Source organism: Mauremys reevesii, linkage group 5 (genome assembly GCF_016161935.1).
Source record: "Mauremys reevesii isolate NIE-2019 linkage group 5, ASM1616193v1, whole genome shotgun sequence".
NCBI lineage: Eukaryota > Metazoa > Chordata > Testudines > Geoemydidae > Mauremys > Mauremys reevesii.
Genome location: NC_052627.1, coordinates 6398269 through 6406696, shown reverse-complemented (window position 1 = coordinate 6406696; position 8428 = coordinate 6398269). Strand labels below are relative to the sequence as shown.

General features: G+C 41.8%; 1 long non-coding RNA gene across 1 annotated transcript in view; it reads right to left on the bottom strand.

The window, feature by feature from the left end:
• Positions 1–5752: 5752 nt before the first annotated feature.
• The window catches only part of LOC120406695, a 71153-nt gene continuing 68477 nt past the window's right edge, over positions 5753–8428 (bottom strand). The window contains exon 5 of the long non-coding RNA XR_005599488.1: positions 5753–7545. This is a non-coding gene — a long non-coding RNA (uncharacterized LOC120406695). The remainder of the gene's footprint in view (positions 7546–8428) is intronic.

The window sequence follows — 8428 nt, the reverse complement described above, 5'->3', positions numbered from 1 at the left end:
CCTATCTTCTTTTCTTTTCTCAACATCACTCATGATTATATATATATCTCCTATGTCCCCTCTCTCTCCTCTCCTCTTTCCAAACTGAAGAGTCTTCTCTCTCTTCTCTCCTACCTCACCCTCTACCCTCTCTACATTTAATCATTTTTTTAGTTTTTCTTTTTTCAACTTTGCTTTCTTTTTTTTTTTTTTGAGGAGACCACATCTGTACACACACAGTTTCGAGATGTGATGTTGGCATGGGTTATATTATAAAATAATATATATATATCTTCTATTCTTATCTTTTTCCTTTATCCCTAACATCCTTTTTTTTTTTTTTTTTTCTCACTGCACACTGACTTCACATCTTCAGATCTATATAAAACCCGCCCCTTTTTTTTCTTTTCCTTTTCTAGCTAAATTAGCCCATCATCATATGTGTAGTTTGTGTTATTTTTTTTTTTTTTTTGCATTACTTTTACATTTTTCCACATTAAATTTCATTTTTCATTTTGTTTTTGTTTAATAATCACTTAGTTTTGTTTCTTTCTTTTTTCTTTCACAATCTCTCTTCTCTTTCTTCTTCTTGAGAGTTGTCATCTGCAAACTTTGCCTCACACACTACTGTTTACCTTCTCAGATCATTTATTAAATAAATTGAAAATAGGATTGGTAGGGACTGACCTGGGGAACACCACTAGTTACCCCTCCTCATTCTGAGAATTTACCATTAATTCCTACCTTTGTTCCCTGTCCTTTAACCAGTTCTCAATCCATGAAAGGACCTTCCTTTTATAAGCCTTTGGTGAGGCCCTTGAGAAGCTTGTCATCAACTGTCTCTCACTATCTCTACTATCTCGGATCCCCTTGTCCATTGTGTTTGTTCTCCTTGTTGACTGACTCTCTCAAAGAAGACTAATAATAGAAATTTAACCATGACCACTATTTGACTATGTTTCAAGTTTTTGTGTTTTTTTGTTTTTTTAATATTTTATTTATTATTTTTTTTTTACTAATTTGCCCCTTACCTTAGACCCGTTAGACTTACCGGTCTGTGGTCCCCTAGAGCCCTTTTTTTTTTTTTATTTTTATATTAGCACTTCCAGTAGTCATTGGGTCTTGAAGCGATTTAGAGGACAGGTTACACTTTTAATTTAATAGTAATAGTTTCACATTTGAGTTCTTTTTTTCTCTCTGGAATGCCATCTGGTGGTCCTGGGTGACTGTGTTTGTGTTGTTTGAGTAAAAATCCAAAAACCTCCTCCTCCTTGACACTTCTGTGACAGTTCTCCACCTCAGATTTTTCAAAAAAAAAAAGCCAGCTCAGTTTGGGGAATCTCCTATCATCCCTCGTGAAGACTGAAGCAAAGAATCCATTTAGTTTTTTCTCCGCAATGATCATCATCTTTTTTTCCTTTTTTTTTTTTTTTCATCAAGGGCCACTGCCCCATGTTTAGCAGGCTTTGCTTCTTCTGATGTAAAAAAAATTTTTTATTTTTTTTGAGTTTTTTTTTAGGCGCCGTTTCTTCAAACTCCTCTTTGGCTTTTCTTATTACAATTAAATGGATTGTTTGTTCCAATATCTTTCTAGGTATCAAAGTTAGGCTATAATTTCCTTTTCATTCCCCTTTTAGAAGATAGATACTATGTTTGCCCTTCCCCAGTCCTCTGGGAGCTCAGTCATCCTCCAGGAGTTCTCAAAGATAATTGCTAACTGTTCCAAGATTGCTTCAGCTAGTTCCTTAAGTACTTTAGAATGAATGTCATCAGGCCCTGCTGACTTGAATACACCTAACTTTTCTAAATATTCTTTAACCCGCTCTTTCCTTATTTTGGCTTGCATTAAACACCTCAGTTTTCTTGAGGTCATCAGTTATTAGCTCTCCTTCCCCACAAAGTAGACCTACACTTTCCTTCATCTTTCTCTTGCTGCTAATGTATTTAAAGATCTTCTTCTTGCCTATTATGTCCCTTGCTAGGTGCAAAGCATTTTGTGCCTTAGCCTTTCTGATTTTGTCCCTACATGCTTGTGGTACTGTTTTGTACTCATCTTTAGCAATTTTGCTGTTTCCACGTTTTGTAGAATTCCTTTTTGATTTTCAGGTTATTCAAGAGCCATATAGGATTAATATCAGAGGGGAAGCCGTGTTAGTCTGGATCTGTAAAAGCAGCAAAGAGTCCTGCGTGCATCCAACGAAGTGGGTATTCACCTACGAAAGCTCATGCTCCATTATGTCTGTTAGTCTATAAGGTGCCACAGGACTCTTTGCTGCTTTTATAAGATTAATAGTAAGAGGTCGATCTTTCCTTCATATTGGAAAGTTTGGTGCTGGGTCTTTAATATTTTCTCCCTGGGAAACTGCCAGCTCTCCTGAACTACTTTTTCCCTTAGATTTTCTTCCCATGGGACCTTACTTACCAGTTCTTGGAATTAAAGTTTACTTTTTTCACATCATTTGTCTTTATTCTGCTGCTCTCGCTCCTTCCTTTCCTTAGGAATCATGAAAGTGATCATTTCATGACCGCTTTCACCCAAACTGCCTTTCACCTTCCGATTCGTTACCAATTCCTCCCTGTTGATCAGAATCAAGCCTAAAATGGCTGTCTCCCAGTTTATTACCTCCACTTTCTGAAACAGACAGCTGTCCCCAATACGTTGCAAGAACTTATTAGAAATACTGTGTTTTGCTGTATTGCTTTTCCAACAGATGTCTGAGTAGTTAAAGTCCCCCATCATTACAAGGTCTTGTGTTTTGGATCTAGCTGTTATTTCTAGAAATGTCTCATCTTCCACCTCTTCCTGATTTGGTGGTATATAGTAGACCCTACCATGACATCACCCATATTTTTCCCCCTTTCTTCTTCACACAGACTTTCAACTGATCTGCCTCTCACCTCCTTCTGGACCTCAGAACAAGTGTGTGTATACAGTGCAACTTCTGAACTCTCTTTACTGCCAATCATTCCTGAACATTGTACCAAAATTCCAGTCATGAGACTTATCCCACCAAGCCTCTGTGATGCCAGTGAAGTCATACTTTAGTTTATGTACTAATACTTCCAGTTCTTCTTGTTTATTTCCCATACTCCTTGTATTTGCATTGAAACTTGTACAGAACCTTGCACTCAGGAATCTCAAGGATTAATTAAAGGAAGGCTCAGAACACCCATGCTATGCAGGTGTTGCTATCCCCACTTTGCAGGTGGTTAAACTGAGACACAGAGGTTAAGATGCACATTTTCAAAACATCCACTGATTATGAGTCCCTCAGTTCTTGGGTGCCCACGTGTGAGAGATGTTAGTCACCATCACCTGGGCTATCTATGGGAACAACCTTCCTGCATGCAAAACCTTCATGATACACTGGAGCTAGCTATACACTAGCTATAGTACTGCTAGCAAGCTAATGGGGAGTTGGGAGGAGCTCTTATCACCATGCTGAAGGATGTTCTTCAGATGCATAATAGTGCCTGGGAACTGTCTCTGCCTGCTCTTGATCCAGCCAAGCAATAGTCATGGTATAGCAGGGTGGTCACCCGCTCCTGCCCTGAAGGGCTTAAAACAGCCCTGCAAGAGGGCTGTGGCGAGGAACCAGTAAGCCTGGGCTGACTGGGGAAGCAGCCACAGCTGGGCCACGCTCCAATCAGGCCACAGCTGGCCCTCTAAAGGGGCTGCTAGGATGGAACTCAGAAAGTCTTTCTCTAGCAGTAGAGAGAGACGGGCCTGGCCACTGGGAGCTGAGGCGGGCACCTGGAGTGGAGCAGGGCTGGGTAAAGGCCAGAGGAGCCGGGGAGCTCCCACCTGGAAAGCCCCAGGCTGCAGGCCTTGACAAAGGACGGAAGGGGTACTGGGGTTGCAGAGGTGCAGCCCAAGGGTAGGCAGAGGCAGCAGGTCCAAACCCTCCTTCCAATGATGAGTGGCTTGTACACTGCAGTCTGCCCCAGGGAGCAGGGGCAAGATGGTGACTGGCAGTAGCCCAAGACTGAGGTGAGGTGAGGATAGGGGCACCAGGGTCCGAGAGGGACACAGGGCCAGCGACAGGGTGGGGTGGGATCTGAGTTACTACAGAGAATTCTTTCCTGGGTGTCTGGCTGGTGAGTCTTGCCCACATGCTCAGGGTTTAGCTGATCACCATATTTGGGGTCGGGAAGGAATTTTCCTCCAGGGCAGATTGGCAGAGGCCCTAGAGGTTTTTCGTCTTCCTCTGCAGCGTGGGGCACGGGTCACTTGCTGGAAGAGTCTCTGCACCTTGAAGTCTTTAAACCATGATTTGAGGACTTCAATGGCTCAGACACAGGTTTGATACAGGAGTGTGTGGGTGAGATTTTGTGGCCTGCATTGTGCAGGAGGTCAGACTAGATGATCATAATGGTCCCTTCTGACCTTAAAGTCTATGAGTCTATGACAGACGAGACTCAGGCCTGCAGAGGGCGCTCCAAAGCCTGGAGAGCTAATTCCTTGGACGACCAGCGGGAGGCGCCGCAGGGTGAGTCGTCACCCCGCTACACATGGCAATAGATTATTAATCATTAGAGATGGGCTTGAACCACAAAGTGGTTAATGAGACAACCATCAATGCTGGGGATTAAATTGAGGATCTCTAGAGCTACTGGTATGAGCTGAACAGCCAGGCTCACAAGCGAAGAGCTTTAGCAGACCATATCCTCTGTGGGCTTGGCAGAGATGTTGACACATACTGCACACTGAACTGCTGGTGACAATAAACACATGTGACTCCAACTGAACTAAATTGGGAGCTCTGGGTATTTCTCACCTCTGAAAAATCAAGCCCTAGTTGTCTCAAGATGGACACTTGTACACTACTGCACCCAAAATGAGTGGAAATTTTTGAAAACTTAGGCCTCAGTGATTTTCTCAGGGTCACAAATGTGAGTCAGTGGCAGAAGCTGGAACAGAATATATAGACGTCTTGACTACCATTTCACTGTTCTAAATGTGACACCACATTGCTCACATGCTGTTCGTCATCTCCATCAAATACAATCAGTTCTTATTTCTAGAGCCCATTGTCTGAATTCCTGCTCTGGTGTTTTGCTTTGATTTTTTTTTTTAAAATGCTCATTGAGGCAAAGGAGAGGTAAGTGACTCCCTTTCAACCAGCAGGGGTAAATGGGTCACCCTTCATTCAATTTAGACTGCTCAGTTTGATCACCACCTCATTCACTTCAATGAAATCATCTTCCTGGAATAGGTTTGGCCAGGGCCTTTGAAAAGAAATCATGATAATGAGTGTCAGCCTTTGAATGAGACCTGAAATACACGACTGGAAAGAAAGAAGGCAGTGTAAAGCTGAAAGATTTAAACCTCCTCACATGCCTTCTTAAAACTAAAGCGATGGAGCCACAAAGGATCTTGGCAAACCTGTAATTACCATTTTATACAGATCTAGAAAAACAATGAATCCGAAGCAATAGTTTTTCACAGCAGAAATGGAATTTCATGGGGCTTGTTAGTTTTATGACATCATATAGACTCCTCGCTGTAAACAGAATAGTGTTGTAAGCTCCCTATTTAGAGCAGGCCACAGCAAACAGATCTACAGTTTATTCAAGGTTGTATAAATTTACTGTGGGCAAAAGCTCACCAAAAGCTTATAAAAGAGGCACCTGTGGCTTCTAAATTAAGTCTATTTTCTGTAATTAGCCTCTTCCTTTTTCGTAAGTTTTCTCTTTCTTCCCGCATCTCTGCCCCAGTTCTTTTACACAGCAATGCTGGGAAGGCCATAAAACCCATGCAGTTTTACTGGGCAGGGATTTTAGATTTTACAAGCCCAGTGGCAGAGAAGTGAGAGCTCTTAACTCAACCCCAAAACAGAAAAAAGAAACTGGTCATTTCAGTGGACTCAGACCTGGTTGCCGGTAACGTAATCCTTGTAAATTTGACTGGCATTAATTTATTTCCATCTGGTTACATTCCTAATGGATTTGTCCTTTCCTTGGAGGTTAATTCCCAACACAGTTCATGATTTAATCCTTTCCAGCTGATAGAACAAAACCACATTTTTCAAGAGAATTCTTACTTAAAGCAATGACTACCTAACCATCTTATCAATACAAAGTAAGTGCAAATAGCAGACCTGGTCAAGAACAAGTCTATGGCAGAGGAAATTTTAGCTAGACAAAGTGGCTGAGGTAATATTTTTTATTGGACCAAAAGATATTACTTCACCCACCTTGTCTCTCTAATATCCTGGGACCAACATAGCTACAACTACACTACGTGCAACAATGGAACTTTTAGCTAGTTAGTTGTTCTCATGCTATTTTAACAAATGGATTCTTTGGAGGATTGGATGGCTCTGGTTTTTGGGAAGGGACTCAAGATCCAATCCCTTCTGCAGTCCAGCGCTCTGTTGTGTATTTTAGCCCTATGCTGTAGTCAGTGCATAACACCTCCATTTCAGACAGGGCACCAAGGAACATGACATCCCCTGCAGGCGTTTCCGGTTACGCAGGTGGAGCATGCCTGCTGATGAATCCTAGACAAGAATGAAGTATATGACCAGCAGCCTACAGCCCTATTACAACCAGCAGAGCTGCCTGCAAATCCTTCACTCCCTTATTTTCAATGAAAACATTTCAGCCAGCTCTATTGGAAGCCAATGGCAGGCCTGAAGAACAGATGCAGACAAAGGCCTCATCTGCACTTAAAATTCAGGTCGACATAACTACAGGGCTCAAGTGTATGAAAAATCCACACCCCTGAACATGGTACCTATGCAAACCTAACCTCAAGTGTAGACACACGTAGGTCAATGGAAGAGTGTTTCTGTCGACCTAGCTACCATCACTCAGGGAGGTACTGTTCCTACAGACATGGAAAAGACCCTTCTGTTGCAGTAGGCTGCGTCTACACTATAGGGCTTTTCTGGCCTGGCTATGGCAACGTAGGTATGCTGCTATAGTGCTCATAGCATTGACAATGCTCAAGCCAACAAGAACAGAGGTGGAGCCAGAGAGAGGCAGCCCCAGTGAGATGGAGATGGGATGCATGGTTTGCAAACAAAATTTCTTTCACTCCTGTAAGGGTTGCCTTGTAAGGAGTTGGCCACTTTTCAATTTCCAAACTCAGGGTCCTATGTTCTTCATATACTCCTTATGGTGATGCACTGGCCCAAGGGCCTTCGCCCATGTAGATTTATCCTGCTTCCAACAGAAATAATCTGGTGAGAGGAACTGTCTTTTGTTCTCTTGCCAGACAGAAATGTGAACATGAATGCTCACATTTGCAACTTACATGTGCCATTATTTACACAGGCATAGGTAAACTTGGCCCACCAAACTGTTCACAGTTGAAGGGTTTGTATCAGAGGAGCAGTAAAGGTACCATGCTTCCAGATATTTAGTCCTGCTTTCTTCCACTTAGGCAGCAGAGAAGAATAATTCCATCCATGAAATTCCATGGATGAAATAGTGGTCCTTTCTGACTTTAAAGTCTATTCATCTATTTCTTGAGCACTCCGATGAATCAGGCTCTTATTCTGTACTAAGAAACATCACAGTCACTTCAGCGTTTTGTTGCATTTACCACTTCTGTAGTTCCTACAAATGCAAAGAAAATGCCAATGAAAACACAAGGTGTCTTTCAATCAATGAAAACATAACTGAATTTAATACATGATCACTTGAAAACCTATGGTACCCAGATGTCCATACAGACTATGCTATGGGTACTTTTGTTTTGTTTTGTTTTTAGCAGAGACTGTTATCATCAAACTACGTTGAATTGTTGATGCTGTGAGATTTAGTTCCTTCACTATTTCTTTGTCATTCGGGAAGTAAGGTCACCTTTTTCCTTCATGCACAGATTTTGAATTATGCCTGCTTCTGAAGCTAATGAGGCTGCTCCTAAAATAATGCAATGAAGCTTCTTAATAGCAATCAATCCCCTCAAATATCTGCAGAAATTAAAAATAAATAAGCCACAAAAATGACGGATCAGCAAGGTTTTGAAATGATCACCTAGTACAGTGGTTGGTAAGTTTAATTTAAATTCAGGGGTAGAACCTATCATCTCCTTCTCATCGTAGAATTTAGGAGATTCTGAAGTCCTTGTTTATATCGAAAGTGTCACTGGCATATTTATCGACAATGAAGAAATCCATTTAGCTACAGCAAGCTGTGCAAGTTACTCACTGCCCCCCGTCCCCCCACCCCAATAACCTTAAGGATCCTAGATTTATTTATTTATTACATTTTATGTTAACCTTTCCTGCACTTTGGTCTGAAATTCTCTCTTCATTCAGTAGGAGATTTTTCAAAGCACCTAAGAGCTTCAGGAGCACAAGTTCCATGGAGAACAAAGGTGGGCTTTGTGCTCTGAGTCACTTCAGTGTTTTTGAAAACCGCACCCACAAATACCACTGACATTCAGTGAGGCTTGTGCTTCTAAGTCCCCTGAAAATCTCCCTCTTTCATGCCACGT